Source organism: Taudactylus pleione, unplaced genomic scaffold (assembly GCF_031769625.1).
Source record: "Taudactylus pleione unplaced genomic scaffold, aTauple2 ptg000647l, whole genome shotgun sequence".
In the NCBI taxonomy this organism is placed as follows: Eukaryota; Metazoa; Chordata; class Amphibia; order Anura; family Myobatrachidae; genus Taudactylus; species Taudactylus pleione.
The window spans coordinates 755,219-776,539 of NW_028285049.1; the positions used below are offsets into that span (position 1 = coordinate 755,219).

Consider the following 21,321-nt stretch of genomic DNA (forward strand, 5'->3'; position numbering starts at 1 on the left):
CATTTGCGAACTAATTAACGCATTTTTGACTGTTGGTGTAGTGACTTGCATTTGCGAACTAATTAACGCATTTTTGACTGTTGGTGTAGTGACTTGCATTTGCGAATTAATTACCGCATTTTTGACTGTTGGTGTAGTGACTTGCATTTGCGAACTAATTAACGCATTTTTGGCGGCTTATTCATCATGTAAACCAGTTTTGCTTTTCCCTTTTCCATTTTTGGGGTCCATTTGAACCCTATTTGACGTACGGTGTGCAATGTCGTTTTCATCGATGGCCAAATGTGTGTTTCGCCTATTTTATGTGTTGGCTTGCAACAATTTGAAAAACAAAAATTCACCCTCTAAATTTTTGATGTCTCATTTTTGGCTTTTTTACAGTTTATACGTATCATGACAATACCCCGGCATGTAAGCAGCTATGGATGGTATCAGAAAGCTAAGTTGTTTTTTGTTACTTTTGGGGTGGCTCAAAAGCCTTACATTGTAAACTTTGAATTTCAGGTAGATCTGGGGCGAATTGTTCTGGCCCTGCTCCCGGAAGACGACCAACCTCAAACTTGTCCCAGGCGTAGGCATCGTAGGCATGTAAGGCCCCAGATATTTCGAACACGTGTCACCCTTTTTGAAATGCCCGATGATGAGGTTTTAAGACGCTACCGTCTACCTCCCAAAATCATCATAGACACTCTCTCATTAATAGAAAGTGATCTTGAGCGGCAAATTGACAGTCCAACAGCAATACCACCACTGACGCAATTTATGGCGGTGTTACATTTCTGTGCCTCAGGATCGTTTCAAACAACGGTGGGAATAGTGGCGGGCATCTCCCAATCCTCCTTTTCCTGGATCCTGAGGGCAGTGATGGAGGCACTTTTCAAGCACCTCCATCATTTTATTAAAATGCCTTTGGATATGGGTGCCCTTAGTGTGGCCAAGGCCAATTTTTACCAAATAGCTGGCTTCCCACACATCATAGGGGTTGTGGATGGTACTCACATACCACTTCAGCCTCCAGCACGGCTGGAGGCAATATTTAGAAACCGTAAACACTATCACTCCCTGAATGTAATGGTGGTATGTGATGCCTCCCTCCAGATCCTGTCCCTGAATGCTAAATTACCCGGAAGTGCTCATGACTCCTTCGTCATCCGGCAATCAGGGATATGGCAGAAATTAACCAACCTACAAGCTGGTGATGCGTGGCTTCTGGGTAAGTGGAGACCTTTAGTACATAACAATGTTAAGCTTGATACACAGTGTTCCTGATGTGGTCTATTTTTGTTCACAGGAGACAGTGGATACCCTTGCATGTCCTGGCTGCTCACTCCTTATTTGGCTCCCACACCAGGGCCACAAAGTGCGTATAATTCTGCACTTACAGCCACCAGGCAAGTGGTGGAGCGCTGTATCGGCCTTTTAAAAGGCCGATTCAGATGCCTCCACCGCTCTGGTGGCGAGCTCATGTATGTGCCGGATATGGTGTCTAAAATTGTGGTCCTGTGTGGGATATTTCACAACATTGCCATAAGGAGTAGTGTCCCAATGCAGCCAGAGGATGCCTTACCTGAGGATGGCCCCCCCGAGGTTGGTCGAAGGTCAGTATGTGGGGGGGCCATACGCGATGATGTGGTGGCCAGATTTTTTAGGTAAGTTTGAACAAAACTCCAGTGTTTATACCTAATGTGTTTGTGTTTGTTTGCGAACATCTAATTTTTTTTTTTTTTCTCACCATCTTCTGTTTGTTCACATAATCTTTGGCACTCCAACGCTCACTACTTCCTGCTACCCTTACCAAACCTGGATCTGGTCCTTTTGGGCATATATTCTGGAACCCATATCGCAACGCCATGTTTGTGGAATCATGTTGGCATGGTCCTTCGTCAACCAGTTCTTGATTTTTTGTTTTTATTTAATTATTTCTTGGTATGTGTTGTATTTTAATTTATCACTGTGTTCTTTTTTTGGGAGTGACCACTTTGTTTTCTCTGTTATGTTGTGAATAAATGTTTGGAGAGTGAAATGGTCTTCCTTTTTTGGGACGTTAACAGCAAGTGTAACCAGGTTAACACAAGTTACATTTGACTAAGGGGTAAACCAGTACTGACGCCAGTTGAGCTAAACTGAAATATGTTTTCAGCTTCCCAATCCACACCAAAAGGAAGCCTGGCCCAACCTTGGGATTTGTAAGATTGGCCTAAGCAGCTTGCGCACCAACTAGGAACCTGGAAAATGTAGAAATATGTAATTGACACTACACCCAAAAAGGGAAATGACATTGTTACTGTTATGTGTTTCTTGTGTCTGTTTGACATACAAAGACAAAACACAATCTAACTTTTAAAAAAGGGAAATCCTTGCAGGAACAGTCTACTTATGTCATGCTAAACTATCTTGGTTTTGGTTTTTAAAAATGAGCCACAACGTATATTTGTCTTAATAAATTTATTTTGAAAATATAACAAAAATAAAAAAACTACTGCCGAAGGAGGCCAGACAGCCGGTCGAGGGCCACCAGAATGCTGATGACATGTTGGCGCATCTGCCCCACACAATCCGCCACCTCTTGCCGACGCCTCTGTTCCTCTGTGGGTGAGAAAAGTGTGTGGGTTAATACAACAATAGGGAATCCACATTAAAAAAAAAAAACACAACCAAATCACTCCTAAACCCAAACCAAAAAAAAAAAAGGGGGGGCTGGCAAAAATACAAGGCCTAGGTACAAATTCCCACAGGTATGATATGTGTATGTTGAAATCACGAGGAAGAGGTAAAGGCAAACCTTCAAAATCACCAAAAGTCAAGCCACAAAAACACGAAGAAAGGCACGACACATGATTACATACAAACAGTTTGTGCTTTAAAAAAAAAAAAAAAAAAAAACATACCGGGAGACAAAACGGGAGCTCCGGAAATACCTCCATGATCCTCGGAGGAGGATCCGTCATTACCCAAAGAATGGGGAGGAGTTATGATGGACTCCGGGGAGGGGGTAATTGGAAGAGGGGTGGGTGGAGGAGAGGGGGAAGTGGGACGGAGGGGAAGGAGGCCCGACATTTCCGGGAGAGGGTCTGGGAAGGATGGGGAGGAGTGGGGAATAGGGGAAAGATTTGGGGTGGAGTGTTGGCTGGGGGTTGGGGATAGTGGCCGGGAACGCCGTCTGGACGGACGGTGACGGCGGAGTCTTGGCTGTCCCCCTAAAATATGACAAAGAAATTGCGGTTAGTTTATGGACAAATCCGGGCAACCAAACTAAAAAAAAAAAAAAAAACAACAAATAAGCCAAATAGCAGTAGAATGAATAAATCAGAAATAGAGGGGAAACATGCACACGCAGATATGAGTACAAATAATAAATAGAACAGACAGGAAAACATGCACACGCAGATATGAGTACAAATAATAAATAGAACAGACAGGAAAACATGCACACGCAGATATGAGTACAAATAATAAATAGAACAGACAGGAAAACATGCACACGCAGATATGAGTACAAATAATAAATAGAACAGACAGGAAAACATGCACACGCAGTTTGCCCCACAAACACAAACATTAAAACCACAATACATAACACTTACTTGCCAGGATCTGCATGCGAAAGCATGCCAGCAAGCGGGGCGTTCGCCGTTGCAGGTCGGACCACCTGCGCTCCAGCTGCCCGATGTTGCGGCGTGAGCCGAAGGACCGCAGGCGGGACCGTGCCTCCGCATACGCGGAGCGCTTCTGCCGGTTGGTCATGGGTTGAGGTTGGCTGGTGATCCGGCGATCCATGACCTCCGTAAGCACCAGCAGCTCGCGCCTGGTGAATGTGGAGGCTCTCATGATGGCAATGGTGTTTTTCTTAAAAATCATTTTTGATAAAGTGTGTAAACATTTTCTGATTGGCTAATGTATTTTGGAAATTAACAGGAGCAATTTTATTGGTTAGTGTATGAGTCATGTGTTCGACAGGGCCAGAAATCTCTGGAGAGTTATGATAGGCTTGATGCAGTGACATGCGTAAGCAAATTTACATAAAGAAATGAACCCAGGGAAATATGCGGGGATCCACAGCAATAGTACAATTGTTTAATTGTGGTTCACATGTTTTTTGAACAATAAAAGCGAATGTTTCATCCGTACGTATTCTGCGGGAAAACACAAACACGGACAAGAGTAAAGTTTCTTGCATTGTGTTGAAAAAAACAAACAATTAAGCTAATTGATACATTGATTGGCATGATACGATTGATGGAGGTAGGCAGAATAAAGGAGCAGGTAATCGACATCTGACAAGGCCACTTCCTGTTTATACTTGTGCGTGCGTTCCTTTCAAGCCATTTCGGGGATGTACGCTCGCTATTTCGTACGCTCGTTAGTTAGAGGAGGGGTCGTCAGAGTTTTGGGAGGAATTTTAGATGCGAACGAAAATACGAGCGAGCCATTGAATTTAAATATTTTTGTACGTACGCCTAACGTACGTGCGCCCACTTGCGAGTGGGTCTGAATGAGGGCCTAAGTCTTTTAATCAATACAACACATACATATGTGTAAAAATACTTTAAAAATGATACTTTTGGTTTAGTGAATAGGCTCCATACTGTGAGTTAAAAAAAAAAGGAAAATGTTTTCTTAATGTTTACAAATTAAATATAAATGTTACATAAGTGATCAATTTAAACTGATCTTCATCCATGGGGACACACCCTGTCTGGCTTAATTTGAGACAGAGTCTGATGCAAAGTGTCTGCACGGTATTTGTGTGATCCAGCCGCAGCCTGATTTACTCACTCCCTTATGATAATGGCACTTTTCACGGTTCTAATGTAAGGATCTGTGTGACTTCATGGAGGAAGCTGCTGCGCCCAATGTTCTTCAGTCCACAGCCGTCATCACGGATATCAGCCCCATGCTACAGTGAGTGCAAGAGATCCAACTAAAACAGGCTTCCCCACCTTGTACGCATGGTTCAGAATTATTATTTATGACCAGTTATTTATATAGCACACATATTAGTTGCTCCTATTTTTGTTAGGGGTGTGTTTCTCTGTGATGGGTGGTTAGGTGAGGCTGAGCCTCACCTTTCATACTTAGGAGTTATGGCTATAAAAATGATAAGAAAAATGTAAAGAAAATATTACAAATATCTTCTTTGTATTATTCTCATCATTCAAAACTCTGGAATAAAAAGTGTATGGGAGGTGAGGCACTGCCTCCCCTGTCTACCTTTTCCACACATCCCTGATCAAAACTCACCAAATCTCCAGCACTATATACTGCTGCACTTTTGTATAATGCCCACATGAACCCTCAGGTTCATATATGTATGTGTAAATCTTGCTCTGATACTAGCCAGTGCCTCCCTAGCCATTTACCTCACCGCACGTCACTGGTGTATTTTTGTGCTCTATGTTAGGCTTTGTGGGCTGATACAACGCCTCTTTTGTTCCTACCGACAAAGATTTAGCTCGTTGACGGTTATTGGCTTGTACAGCGCCAAGGTTATCTCACTCAGCAGGTTACTGCAATCAATATTCGGTTGAGTTGTTTAGTTATTACAGTCATACATGCCGACTCTCTGGCTGCCCCTTCAGGATGTGGCAGCCAGGTCAGTGTTGTAGGGGACATGGTGGCAGCAATGGTGGGCAGTGTAGGGCCACGATCGCATCATTGCAACACTGTCCCCGCTATACAATGCAGAGATTTCCAGCATTGTAAAGCAGGGGATGTGGCTGCGAAGACTTGATTCAGCGTGAAACGCATCATCAGGCTCCCTCGGACTGCCCACTATCTCTCTTAAGTGGACGGCCGCCGGGAGGGTAGAGGGAGTTTCCTCTGGTGGCCCCCAAACCGGGAGACTTGTCCTCTCTTGTACGGATTTGGGAGCGCCATCTGATTTTCAGGAGCCTGTCGGCCATTGCCGGGGCGTCAGGAAGTCTGATTATAGTCTTTGGGTGTGCTTACCTTCATTCAGTTATTAGTTCGCTGGACCACCCTGATGGGGGCATGTTATGTTAGGAGGTTGAGTGGATACCCATTATTGGCAGTTGTTGATGTTTTGGTTTGTGTGCACCTACAATGCATGTAGTAATGTTGTGTAGTGCATTGTTGTTGATTCTGGCCCTCCTTTATGCATATTTGAATATTAATTTTTTGTTTTAAATAAATAGCTAACAAACTTATTCTGCCAAGTTCATGTATTCGTGTCTTTATTTATATTTTGGTTTACTGATGAATGTTTTAATTATATGGGGTGTACAGGGGACACCCCTCAGACGATTGAAGGTTTATATTTAGCCATTCACATCAGTCCTTGCCCCAGTGGAGTTTACAATCTCTTTTCCCTCCCACATGTACACATATACACAGTAGGGGTCATTTATTGTTGGAAGCTTATAGTAAGACTATACAAACTCCTCACAGTTAGGGCCATGGTGGGAACTGAACCCAAGACCTCAGTGCTGTGAGGCAGTAATGCTAACCATTACACCAACAATGCAGCCCAAATCACAGTGAGAATTTAATTAACATCCACGACACTCCCACACAAGTCAGTGTGGTTCTTTGTGTTCGTTTTCCCATTGCCCAGTTTCTACCCTAAAATGCCTGTTTCATGCAAAGTGGGATCAGGAAAAGAACCAATAGATGTGCTCTATCCTAAAACTAGCTATTTGTGTCCCTGCAAATTGATCCGTCCAATTCATAATCAGCTCCTCTGTGTATTGGGAGATTATACACCTGTCCATGCCAGTGCACCAGATCTCTGAATTCTACTAGTGTAAATCTGGATCAAAACAATCACTTAGGGGCTGATGTGCAGTTGGTTACAATTACTCCAAAACTTTGGCATAAAACACATCCATTAAAAAATACATGATCTGCTCTGTATGCCAAATCATATGGGTATTTTAAGATGCCTGTGGCTGTACGTAATCTGCTAAACTGACACCGTTTCGGTACGAGACACCGACACTCAGGATCCAGGAGGACAGAATCCCGAAGCCGACATCCCGACAGGGTTAAAATATCGACTAACCCTCCGCCTCTACCCTAATCCTAAACCTCCCACCCCAGTGCCTGAACCTAACCTCCCCCATAGTGCCTAAACCTAACCTCCCCCTCCCCTGCACCCTACACCTAACCCTTCCCCCTTAGTGCCTAACCCTAACCCTCTCCCTAGTGCCTAACCCTAACCCTTCCCCCTAGTGCCTAACCCATAACCCTAACACTCCCTCTAACCCTCCCCCTAACTGCAGTATTTACCGTCGGGAAGTCGGCGGTCGGGATGCCAGTGCCAGGATTCTGACAGGTGTCGGGATTCCAGCGCCGGCATTCTAAGTGCCGGCATCCCGACTGTCGGGATATTGACCGGATCTCACCAATAGCATCAGATACGTTAAAAAATCATAAGAAACATTAGAACTTAAAAGTGTATTACTTCTATGTGTTATAGTGGGAATATACCATGGTCTGTTCTCAGGGCCTGATTCAGCCGTGTACGTTACCTTGATATTATCGCACACCTCCGATGGTCTGAGATCTGTGCGCGAGCAGAAGTTCGCACTGCGCATGTGCAGATCTGGTTCTGTGACATCGCTCACAGTGCCCTGGATGCCGCAGCCTGATTGACAGACTGTGGCCATTTGGGGGCGGCGATGGGGAGCCCCCACCCCCCCCATTTTGTAGGCGTGCCAAGGCTAGGGTCTGCATCCTCCGATGTAGATTTACTGGCCTCTGCAGCGTTATTACACCGGATATCCTGATAAATCTGAGGAGCCTGCAGTGGGTGTCTATTTACACAGGACGCCTCCTCCTGCGCCTTTGCATCTTTTATCACAGCCACTGCGTACAGAGCTACGGCCGCTGTGCTAATTGCGTCCATCTCTGAACCAGGCCCTCAGTCCAAGGCAAATTCCCATCATATAAATAGAACTGATAACTGATCAGCCACTTCTAGCTCATTCGTGCTGGTACTCCATACAGCTGCCCATCCACTAGACGATTACGTTGAACGATTGAATGATAACCATCGTTCAATCGTTCATAAATCGTTTGCAAAAAGTGTCTAAAACGACCAGCGATGCGCGTGCCCGCTGGTCGTTTAGACATCTATCATTGTGTGTTGGGTGTTTTTATTTAAAATAAAAAAATTTATTACATTCAGTGTTTTTGCCCCTCTGAATTTCTCCATGGGGTATTGCAGATCCCAGCAGGCTAAAACGCGGCGCGTGCGCCCTTCTGCACAAGCGCAGAAGGACACCAGGGGGACTGCTGGGTCACAGACCCGGAAGTCCCTGATTCGCAATGGACCGCTCTTACCGAGAGAGCGGTCCTTGCGCATTATTTCATGCGTACCTAGCCCAGTGCTGTGTTCTGGGCTAGGAGGGGAGGCTGCAGCAGCAGTCAGGTCTCTCTTTCCCAGCGTTATATGTGGAGGAATATATAATATATAATTGCGCCCTCACCCCCGGACACCAGCGCCACCCTGTTATTTACCTTTGTTGTTGTTTATCTTTTGTAAGGATCGGGTCTGGCCACACCTCCCCAGGTTGGCCACGCCCCCTCCCTGTACCTGGGACCGGCAAAGCTGTCGGAAGCTCTGCCCAGGACTATCAGTCCGGGTTGTGATTAACAGAGAGTCAGCCCTACCCCGCTTCTAGGCCCTGCAGCCGGTGTCTGTGCACATGTGTCGTCACCGGTCCCCCGGTTGTTGGTGCACATGCTCTGTCCCAGTGCCTGCCAGATCACAGGCTCAGAGTACATACTGCAGCATGGGCAGCCCCCCTATATGAAGAGGGTAGTAGCCCATCGTTGGTTACTTGTTATATTATGATCCGCACATCGTGTAGTGCTGTGTAATATGTCCGCGCTTATAAAGAATGAAAATAATATAAATAATTATATGTAACCCCCCTTTTATCACTAAAGGGTCACCAGGTTACTACCACCTTTGTTACTCCTATGTTGTAAAATGCACCCACCCTTAACCTCTCTAGGTGGTGTACCTTTTATATTATCCTTAATCCAGTGCCTCCACCCAAGCTAATTAAAGGCTTGCCTGGGTAAGCCATGTGATACACTATAATAAAGCTCCTGATAGTGTAATGTAATGTTTGTGTATGAAGATTGAAATTACATATAATATTACAGTGTAACATCACTTCTTCGTTCACGTAGACCCAAGGACTGACAGACTCCTCCAGGAATAAAATTCACTATAATTATAGCTTTAACATCTTTATGTGTCAACAATATAATATGGCAATAAATACTTCCTTTACACTCAGAGATGAAATCATACACAGTTTCATATACATATAGGTATGCATAAATATTAACTGAACATTGTAGCAAATTGTACAGTTTTAAGCAGATGCACAGTTTATCACCATAAATTAAGTTATGCTTGGAAAACGGAAGAATAAAATGTTCTTTTTCCGTTATACTATATGGTTGTAAATATGCCTTCAACTGTGCTGGAATATACCATTCCTAACAACTTAAATACATTCGGGTTACATATATATATTTTTTTTTTATAGAGCCGTTCCTATAATGACCCAGCCTCTTTATATTTCTTCTCCATGAAGTGCTACATAATAATATTAAATCCCAATAAATGCTAATAGTCAGGGGGGCACAACTGAAGTGTAATGCATCTTCTCTGCCTGATACTTAGCAGATTTTGTGGCTGAGATTGTGGTTTCACCAAAAATATTATCTGACTCCTGCCATGATTCAGAGATGGGCGCTAATGCGATTGCAGCTGCGTTTTCAAACGGTACGCAGCAGCAAAAACATGGTAATAGCGTCAAAGCTCACTGAGCACTGGGACGCGTTTGTCACTGAATCAGGGCCTCCCTATGTAGCTCATTGTAAGGGCCAGATGTACTAAGCTCTGGAAAGTGATAAACTGGAGAGTGATAAACCACCAGCCAATCAGCTCCCAACTGTCATTTTTCAAACACAGCCTGTAACATGACAGGAGCTGATTGGCTGCCAGTTTATCACTCTCCAGTTTATCACTTTTCAAACCTTAGTACATCTCCCCCGTAGGGAGAACTACATGTGCCGTCAATCTCGTAGAGCGAACACAGCTGGAAGCACCACTAATGCACAAGATAATAATAGAATTCCCAAGAACTTCCTACAAATACCTTTGTCATTACTGGATCAGTTATTCTGCTGATGGAAACTATGTACAGCAAGATTTTATTAACCCCCCATGTTCATTTTCTGCAGAAGTTTAACATTTAATTTAAATCTAGTTGAAGCAAAATGACCGTAATTCAAAGCAGGGTTTTATTTTCATGTTATTTTACTTCAAATAATAAAAAATATGGGCATACTGTTGTAGAATTTGTAAGTAAACCTTTTAATATATTCCTTCCTATAAACCTCTAAGATTCACCTGCCTAGAACCTCTAAGACAAAACCCTGCCTAAAAACCTCTAAACACAACGCTAATTGCGTACGCAGTATGACCGTAAATAAAGACAGGAGTGGAATCTTGTGGTTCCAACGCACAAGTATTATTCAGGTAAAAGTACAGTCAGTTACACGCAATCTATACATACATAATTTAGGCGTAAAAGGAAATAATACAGTCCAAGTACGGTTATACATACGCTGCGCCTCTGGACCCAGAGATAGACTTCTGACTAGATATCCTCAGTTCACCCAAAATTCAGCATGAACTGCCAAACCAGTGTTTGGACACGTGTATTTATTCCCCCCCCAGACTGAAACAGGACAAAGGGAGAACTTCCTGCTGATCTCATTGGTTCCCAAAGGAGAAGCATATGTAACAACACATTTAACAGGTTGTTTCAAATAGACTTTCCCTGCCTCTAACAGTAGGAGTCTTTCTGGTAACGCCTCCTGTAACATTCCATCAACTAAAACATTTTGTTGCTTGTAAGTTCTGCGATCCGTAACTTGAGTTTGCATGATGCGATCTCTCCACCGATAACACCGGGATTCTGTAAAAAAAAACACCTCTATTTCTTAGCATTTAAACTAACTTAACCAACTTGAATCATACAATTTGATGCTAATGGAACTTTATGTGCGAATATGTAGTGTGTGGGTATTCGGGGTTTGGTAAGGACGCTAGTTATTAATGGGTGAGATTTAAGTGCATAATCTCTCATACACGAAGTGAACATCCAGCAGTGTGGATGGCTGAGGGTTGTAATTCTACATGCCCTCTGTCAGCAGGCCCCCACCTGCTGTGTTCAAAGGAAAACAAAATCTCTTTTGTTCTCACAGACTCTTGTGTGAAATGTAAATGTATTATCACCTCAAATTGTGGGATTTGGAGACATCCTGTCTAGGATTCAGGCAAATCCAATTGTGTAGATATTATATTAAAATTGCCACAACTATACTTTATCTGCATCCAGGGATTCCCAATTTGTATGTAAAAATACCCATTGTCTCTTCTTATTTACTTCTACTCAGACAGCTGGTTTTTCCCGTTGCCCTTGGTAGGTAAACAAAAACATTGCCATCTGTTCTTAGCTCCTGGGTTATAACTTGAATTAATGCTGACCACACAAAATGGTGTCTTGCGATCTCATTTCCAACATGGAGTCTTGCGGCCATTCGCAAGATGGCGTCGCTGTGATTAAATTTTAAACTGAACTTCTCACTCAATTATTCAGCTTCGACAGTCCACCCTTTGATAGCAAACATCATGCTATCACAACCTAATTTGAATCTGTTTAGCCATGCATGAGAATATACCGTTCAATGTTATTATGGTATGACACAGTATGGTCATTTGAACCATTCAGATAATGCGTCTCCGGGAGGGACATAAAACTGCCCTTATATGCACACCGCGGATCCTTAAGGGATCATGGGAAAGATGTGGGGATGCACCTATCCTATAAGGAGAGCCTTGGAAGGGGTTGGGACTGCATTACCTAAGATGACTTAAAACAACATAAACGTTATATCCATGCACGACCACTCAAACTCAGGCTACATTGTTATACACTACGTCATAACTCAGGATTGAATTACAGTTCTTCCTTATTATTGTTATTCACATTTTCACAACAATTTACTGTACTGAAATTGGACCGGCACTCCCCTGATTTGGTATAGCACTCCTCCTCCTGACTCCACTCCATCAGCTCCGCCATCAGCTCACATCTCCTTTATCGGTCCCCCATCACAGACACCGAGCATCCCCAAACAGATCATCATGACAAAAAAAATAAAACTCTGGAAAAAAAAAAGAACTAGGATGACCACAGCAGACCACTCCATTGCTTGAAGCACTGATCTACACATTTCTTTAGCTCAGATATCTCACCGTCACCTTTTTAATCATTCCGGCACAAGCTCGCAATCGACAGGTCCACGTTATCGGCCTTGTCTCTGCCTTGTATCTCCACCGGTTGGTTAACCTCCCTATAGTGAGCGGAATGGACCCACGTATCTTCCCTGGCCACCCTTTGAGGATGCTGTATCGTCAGATACGGACCTTTCCACCGATCAGTCAAACAACCTGAGCTAAAAAAAAAATTTGGATCATAACAAATTCTTCCAGATTTGACATCATGACAGGTTGCATTAGACATGTTAGTTAATAACACTTCCAATTTCGGTTATTCTCATTCATCTTCGTGAGACCCTGCACAGTAACCTCATTATCAATTTTTCACATGAGGCTGCCTGTTTGGACAGTATCTCAAAGGGGGGCAAATAAAGGAAAAGACAGTCTGGGATAATCTTAGTGTTGTTACCCATCATCTTACGCATGTTCTTGAAAACGTCACCTGTAAAATAAGTCCCCCTATCACTTTTAATAATTCTAGGGATATAGTATCTGCATACAGGTTCTTGCAATTAAGGCCCTCATTCAGAGCCGTACGCTCTGAGCAGAGCGCACGCTCTGCATGAGGGCCGGGCTCCATTTTCATGGAGCGTCCTCCTGGACGCTCGTATAGCTGTGGGTCACCACCCACAGGCTATACGAGCGTGCATTTTGATGGCCGCGATGGTCGTGACCATCGCGACCATCGAAATTGCGAGCCGGAGCCTGCGGTTGAGGTTTTCAACCGCAAGCTCCGGAGTGATTTTGGCTCTATCAGAGCCAAAATCACTCCCACTGACATCACTAGTGATGTCAGTGGGCCGGCTTCTGACGGGAGGCGTTCCCGTGGGAACGCCCCCGTCAGGGAGGCACGCCCCCGGCACGCCCACCAAAGGGGGCGTGCTGTCAATCAACATTGACAGCACGCCCCCTTTGATCGGACACAACGAGCGAAGGAAAGTCCTTCGCTCGTCGTGTCTGGCGCATGCGCACGACGGAGCTCCCTCCGTCGTGCGCATGCTCAGTGCAGACCATCGACCCACTTGCGAGCGGACAGCCGCTCGCGAGTGGGTCTGAATCAGGCCCTAAATCTTGTTATTAATAGCTACTGCTCTAAATAATGCCTGTGCCGCTGGGTTGGATAGTTTTCCGAGTAGTCGACCTCAGCCTGGCATGGCTGCCGTTTATCCTTAGCAACCTTGTGTCCTATGAGTGGGAGATAAAGCACAACAGTTTAATATCATTTAAACATGACCCAAAATACAACAATAAATCATCCACATTTTACATTAGAACAGATCCATTGATAGGTTGAAAAAATTATAAACAGTCATATAAGGCCTGGGAGAAGATATTGGGGTTACCTATGAACTCATGGGAAACTCGTGTTCCTGTGTGGTGTTCCTCGCTTTGCAGTACTTACTTACGTGTCCCACTTGGTGACAGTTAAAACATAATTTTGAACGGGGTGGATGAAAAGATTGTTGTGGGATTTGAGCAAGAGGGAAAGGTGGTGGGTATGGGTAAGGATAGGGAGGGTAAGGATATTGTGGGGAATATGAGTATGGGACCTGTGGTTGTGTATGATATGTGGGGTAAGGATGTGTTTGCTGTGGTGTGGGATTGGTGAGGACGTGTAATTGTTCAGGTGCAGGTGTGTGTGTGGGTGCAGGTGTGTCGGTTGGCTGTGATGTTATTGTCATTCCTTCCAGAGCTTGTATACTGACAGCCATTAGTTTTTCGCTCTGGGTCTCCCTCTTTTTGGAGATGTTTTTATTATGTTCTATGGCAGACTCTATGAGGTTATCTTATTGCAAGTCCCCTCCAGCCAGGTTGTGAGGTCTGAACCCGAATCTTTAAATCGTCTTTCAGACCGTCCATGAGTACCGTGACTATCATTCCCCTGTGGTGAGTGCTATCTTTAATATCTTCTATCCCAGGGTACTGCAGAGCCCGGTCGCAATAGTCTTCTGCAGTTTCACTCTCCTTTTGCTTAATTGTGAAGATTTTGTTCCAGTTAACTACTACTGGAAAATATACACCCAATTGAGTCACAATGCGGGAAATGTTACCTTGGTTTACTTGGTCTGTTAAGGGAACGTCGCCATCCAATACACAGTCCGTGATAAATTTTGTCACGTCGGTATTGTGTGGCAGGCAGGCCCTTAACACTACACGCCAATCTTTATTAGTGGGCTCATGAGAACTACCCAAATTTCTCAAAAATCTTTGACATTTGGCTAGTTCCTCTTTGGGATTGGGGAAATCATTTATGATGGAATTCAGTTCTGCTCTTGTTCATAGACAATGCATTACTACTTCCCTCGTGGGCACTACACCGTTTGCATCTGCATTTCCATTCGGAACAGTTATTGTCTGAATGGGATGCAGACCGGCAGCATTGCTACCTCTGACCTGGTTACCTGGCTGGGGGTTTAATCTGCTGCTGCTATGTATGGTATTAATAACTTCCTCTATGGGTGCAGAGTGTGTTAACACTTCCCTTGCTGTTACCGATGGAGATGGCGGCACCACCCGTGATTGTGGTGATGCAGCATCTATCATTTGCACAGCATGGGAAATGGCAGACATTACAATAGGCTCATCATCCATATCATAAACACTTTCTTTATGGTTGCTTAAGAGAGGGTACAAGTTGCTTGTTACATTTTTATTGGTATTTTTGGTAACCGTACTTGCACCTCCATCCACATAAGGTGGGGGAGGTGAGCGTGAACTGCTGGCAATACTCTCCACGACGCTACTTTCCCGCACGTGCGCGCCAATTTGCGGCTCGCCCGTATTGCATCTCGGAGTCGTGGATGTATTTTCTGGCAATGCGTTCGCAATGCTAGTTTGCGTCGTTTGCACATTTTTAAGCCAAGCATCCCCTTCATGCTGCCATATTTTTTTAAACATTCAAAATACTTAATCTTTTTCTCTCGGGATCGCACCATACTGATGTGATCCTGGACATTATCTAACACATTTTTGTCAAAACCACCAATTCTGGGAAACGGTCTAACACTCTTTCTCATCATATTCCTCCATTAGCAGCACATCATTGCCTAACATTTCTACTGTTTGCGTGGCTCCCATTCTGAGACAACTCCTACGCTTTTCAATAAAAATGTAAACTGGTGAAAGACAATCAAGATACTTTCACTTACCTACGGACGAAATTTCTAGATGCGCCACGCTCACCTACGGACGAAATTTCTAGATGCGCCACGCTCACCTACGGATGAAATTTCTAGATGCGCCACGCTCACCTACGGACGAAATTTCTAGATGCGCCACGCTCACCTATGGACGAAATTTCTAGATGCGCCACGCTCACCTATTATCTCTCAGCTCACAATCACACCTAGTGCGGCTCAACTACAATACTTAAATTTTATTGAACACTGCAGTCACACTGAGAGCCGGTCCCTAACAAAAATAACAAACCATACACCTGCTCTGTGTACTGAACGGTAAGCTGCTTACCGAGCGGCTAGGCTAACCCTTGCACCTAGCCCTTAAGGATCATATGATACCCTTAACTGTCCAACACATACTCACTGTTACACACTTTTTCTCTGCGCAGAAAATAAACGTTTAACCCAGATATTGGTAGATAGAGAAAAAATTTAAACCTTAATGGGTTTGTTCAAACACGTGGCAGCAGAACCGGAAGTGCGTATACGCTTATTGTGCGACCGGCCGCATACACAATTATGCGACTACCACACAAGCGTATAATGACTTTTTAACTGCGTACGCAAAAATGCATCTCAGCCGCATACTCAATACTGCGGCACCCCTCTAAACGTAAGGTTCTATCAACAGAGAAAAAAAACTTTTTTTTTTTCTCTCTTGTCCCTGGATTCTGATCAGCGCTTCCTCTACACAATAACCGGCAGTACGCTCTCAGCAACACTGTGGTAATGAAAGACTAATGCGTCTTTCAAAAGGCGCCTCCACCCTTTTGCTGAGAGAGGACTGACGGAGTGTTATCGTGTATCAGATAGTGTGATAAACCGATGAGCCCCCACTGTAGAATTTGTAAGTAAACCTTTTAATATATTCCTTCCTATAAACCTCTAAGATTCACCTGCCTAGAACCTCTAAGACAAAACCCTGCCTAAAAACCTCTAAGACAAAACCTGCCTATAAACCTCTAAACACAACGCTAATTGCATACGCAGTATGACCGCAAATAAAGACAGGAGTGGAATCTTGTGGTTCCAACGCACAAGTATTATTCAGGTAAAAGTACAGTCAGTTACACGCAATCTATACATACATAATTTAGGCGTAAAAGGAAATAATACAGACCAAGTACGGTTATACTTACGCTGCGCCTCTGGACCCAGAGACAGACTTCTGACTAGATATCCTCAGTTCACCCAAAATTCAGCATGAACTGCCAAACCAGTGTTTGGACACGTGTATTTATTCCCCCCCAGACTGAAACAGGACAAAGGGGAAACTTCCTGCTGATCTCATTGGTTCCCAGAGGAGAAGCATATGTAACGACACATTTAACAGGTTGTTTCAAATAGACTTTCCCTGCCTCTAACAGTAGGAGTCTTTCTGGTAACGCCTCCTGTAACATTCCATCAACTAAAACATTTTGTTGCTTGTAAGTTCTGCGATCCGTAACTTGAGTTTGCATGATGCGATCTCTCCACCGATAACACCGGGATTCTGTAAAAAGCGTACGCATCAGAACGAGACCAAACATACCTTGCTTATCATGTATAATACCTTAGATATCTAAAACCTCTATTTCTTAGCATTTAAACTAACTTAACCAACTTGAATCATACAATTTGATGCTAATGGAACTTTATGTGCGAATATGTAGTGTGTGGGTATTCGGGGTTTGGTAAGGACGCTAGTTATTAATGGGGGAAATTTAAGTGCATAATCTCTCATACACGAAGTGAACATCCAGCAGTGTGGATGGCTGAGGGTTGTAATTCTACATGCCCTCTGTCAGCAGGCCCCCACCTGCTGTGTTCAAAGGAAAACAAAATCTCTTTTGTTCTCACAGACTCTTGTGTGAAATGTAAATGTATTATCACCTCAAATTGTGGGATTTGGAGACATCCTGTCTAGGATTCAGGCAAATCCAATTGTGTAGATATTATATTACAATTGCCACAACTATACTTTATCTGCATCCCGGGATTCCCAATTTGTATGTAAAAATACCCATTGTCTCTTCTTATTTACTTCTACTCAGACAGCTGGTTTTTCCCGTTGCCCTTGGTAGGTAAACAAAAACATTGCCATCTGTTCTTAGCTCCTGGGTTATAACTTGAATTAATGCTGACCACACAAAATGGTGTCTTGCGATCTCATTTCCAACATGGAGTCTTGCGGCCATTCGCAAGATGGCGTCGCTGCGATTAAATTTTAAACTGAACTTGTCTCACTCAATTATTCAGCTTCGACACTGTATATAACTTTTATATACAATGTAGCATAATATGGTGATGCTATACCAATGAATGATAATAACTACTGATCATGAGTGAAACCTGCCCTATAGACTCCCTGGAGTAGATTTACTAAAGGCCAATTTTAATCGATTAATAATCGATCTAAATCGAACAACATCAATGTTGTGTTTCAGGGGCTAAGGGCCTGATTCAGAGATGTACGCTAACCCGATGGTTAGCACACATCTCCGATGGTGGGAGGACTGCACATGCCCAGCAGGTCTACTGCGCATGTGCAGCCCTCCGTCTGTGAGTCCGCTCGCAGTGTCTCCCAGCTGTAGCCTGATTGACAGGCTGCGGCGTTTATGAGGCATAGCGGGGGCGTTCCTGGGCAGCGTTCCCGGAAACAATAAAAGAAACTTTGTGATTGCAATCGATTACTATGCATTTACACTTCTGAACATTATTAGTTACTAACCCTCACTGACATTCCTGTCCTGGTTGTCGCTGCATGGGGCTTATTCTACTTACAATACTAATTGGAGCAGTTTAGTGGTGCATTACTCCTAGGGGTAAATCTACTAAAGTGAGAGTTTTTAGAAGTGAGTTTTTAGAAGAGATGTTGTCCATAGCAACCAAACAGATTCTAGCTATTATCTTCTAGAAGGTACTAGATAAATGTTAAGTAGAATATGCAGAGTTGGTCACATCTCATGTTTATAGTGAACTCTGCTCAGGTAGCAAAATGCGATTTCCCCCATGGGAGCATTTTACGTTTGCACTTAGATGCAAATTGGTTCCAGATCTGAATGATGTCCCGTGATGGTTGAGCTCCCATCCTATCTATATGCCTTCACTTATTTAGGGGTATATTTATCCATTATCCAGTTTAGACCAGATAATTGTAATTTCTTATCACCGATTAGCGGCAATAAGATCTGATTTACCTTCCGAATGTATCAAAAAACATATGCAGGGAGGGACAAGGGACCCTAAAGGAGCCCATCCCTACAATGTGTTAGTAGTGAAGTGATCGCATATATCGGGGACCCCCTGGCGCTACTGCGCATGCACAGCCCACTGACCACACATGTGCCGCGCCCATTGCCGGGGAGAGTTCCATAGGATCCCTTTACCGGGAAATTTTGCGGGCTATGGCTGCTGTCGGAAAGTGACTGCAGGCATCTGCTGTGTCCCTTCATATATTTGGGGGATCCTTAATATTTGCAGGTATCCTCCGAAAACACCTGTATGCAGTAAATATTATTTCATGAATAGGCCCCTTACAGGGATATGTATCATTGAAGTGCCACTAGAAGATGTGACACAATTGTGAAGAGCAAACACTGCATTTCTTATGTAATTACAGCTGTTATTTATACTAGAGCCGTAGTGATTGTTATTGTATTTGACTTCTGAGTAAGTTTCCCCACTTTAAGTCAATGCGCTTTTTATGAGCACTCGAGAGCCTGTGCAATCTGGCAATAGCTAAACCTTCCCATAAAACTGCCACATAATATTTAGGACCATAAAGCTTGGATAGATTTATAATTGGAGATAAATAGCACCAACCAATCAGCTCCTAACTGTCACTTTACACATAACTCCCAATTTTTAGGTCCCATGAAGAGGGACAGTTCGTGCGCTGCCGAAAGGGGGGGGCCTTCTGAAAAGGGGAGGAGCCTCTGGAAAATAGGGCGGAGCCACAAGGCTTCCCCGGTTTACGTCACTATGGAGGCGTGCTTAGCACTCTCCGAGATGCTGGGCAGCCCCCGGGCTCTCCGTATACTGGTGAACAGATGCCGTGCGCTCTGCATAGCAGAGCAGCGGATTGTGCTCCCTCCAACTTCCCCCCCACTGCGGGACACTGCAGCCCACGGGCGTGACAGCGGGGTCCCAGAAAAACAGGACTGTCCCGCTGGATGCGGGAATATTGGGAGGTATGCTTTACAGGCTGTGGGGCCTATTCAACACTAAAATAACGGTTTTAAAGGACATTTTCCTTAATTACCATTTTTTTAGTATTCATTAACACACTTAACACAGGAGATATTTCCTGGTTAAGTCCGTCTGCGTTAATTTCCACACTTCCCAAACATTAGTACATTAGTATGGAGATGTAGAAATTAGGCTATTCATCAAATTCCAAAATTTATGTATTTTCGGATGGTGTTACTATACGCCACTCTCAGGCGGCGTATAGCGGATTATACTTATCTGCTGTCAGCGTGATCGTGTCCTCCTCGGCTCCCTGGACCCTTCTACAGCTCCGGCTGCTGCTCTGACTGTGTTCTCCCGGCAGGACACAGTAAAGTTTAAAACAAAAACAAAAAAAAAGTTTAAAAAATAAATAAATACAAAAAATCTTCAGACAGGAGGCCGGGGTCCACGGCCAGGTTGGTGGGAGAGGGGAGCGGAGGCGCAAGGTTGGGGTGAGCGGAGGGATGGACAGATTTACCGCAGCTGTAATCAGAGCTGTGCATGCGCCGCTCTGGTGAATGTAACGGAGCATACACAGCACTGATTACAGCTGCGGTAAGTTAGTGTAGAGAGGGAGAAGTATCTATTTACTGAAAAGCTGTCATCGCAAAAATGACAGCTTTTCGGAATAGATACTTATAGAGAGGAGGAATGATGAATTCCTCCGGTAATTAAAGTAGAGCTCCATGCGAGTTCTAAACCTAATTACCACCAGCAATTTTTTATTTATAGTTATGATGAATAGGCCCCTGTGTTTGAGAAATGACAGTTAGGAGCTGATTGGTTGGTGCTATTTATCTCCAATTTTATCTCTCACCAAGCTTTATTAAATCTATTCGGAGTTGTTCACATTTAGCATTGATGCTGAATCTTTGGATGCAGCTACAACATGCTAATGACGCAGCTGTCGTGGGTAAGTAGAAGCCTCCTGCCGGCTTTTGTGATCCACTGCTGCACCTGAGAACACAGGCATAGGATCACTTGGGTGAACATTGTCCATCTGAGTAACCCTCAGGGGTATTTCACGCCTCGGAAGTCGCAGACACTGGCCTTGGCACAGTCCTCCTACACAGTCTTTCATGTTTCCTATTCCTATATAAGACTTTATTTTCTCTATTCTCTATTTGTTCTCACACTATATTTTGAATAAAATTAATGAAGCGTAGCAATTATACGGGGGTATTCAATCAGCTGCGGGGTATCCCCCGCGACTAATTACCGGCTAAAAAATCCCCGCGGCACGGGCAAAGGCTATTCAATTAAATAGCCTTTTTCACGCGGCAAAAAATAAATAAATTGAGATTCAGGGGCAGAAACCCACTGATTCCATGTATACGTATATATATGGAATCATGGCTTTTTCCCCGCGCGTGAACTCGATTTGGTGGTTTTTCCGCGGACTTTAGCTCACACCTCCATGAGCTACAAGGTTTAGTCCATCTGCGGGGGATCGCGCGTGGGGTAACCCCCGCTAATTGAATTGCTCCGGTGCGACTAATTGAATATGCTTGATAGTGTAACTAATATCATCAATCATGTTCCTTGGTCGTGTCATGTTGGGGTTGTATAATAGTTATCTCAGGAAGGGAATACAAC

The 21,321-nt window shown here is 44.0% G+C and overlaps 1 protein-coding gene across 3 annotated transcripts in view; it reads left to right on the forward strand.

Moving 5' to 3' along the window:
* Window positions 1-21,321, forward strand: part of OSMR (oncostatin M receptor) — a 108,143-nt gene that overhangs the window by 12,918 nt on the left and 73,904 nt on the right. The window lies entirely within an intron of this gene.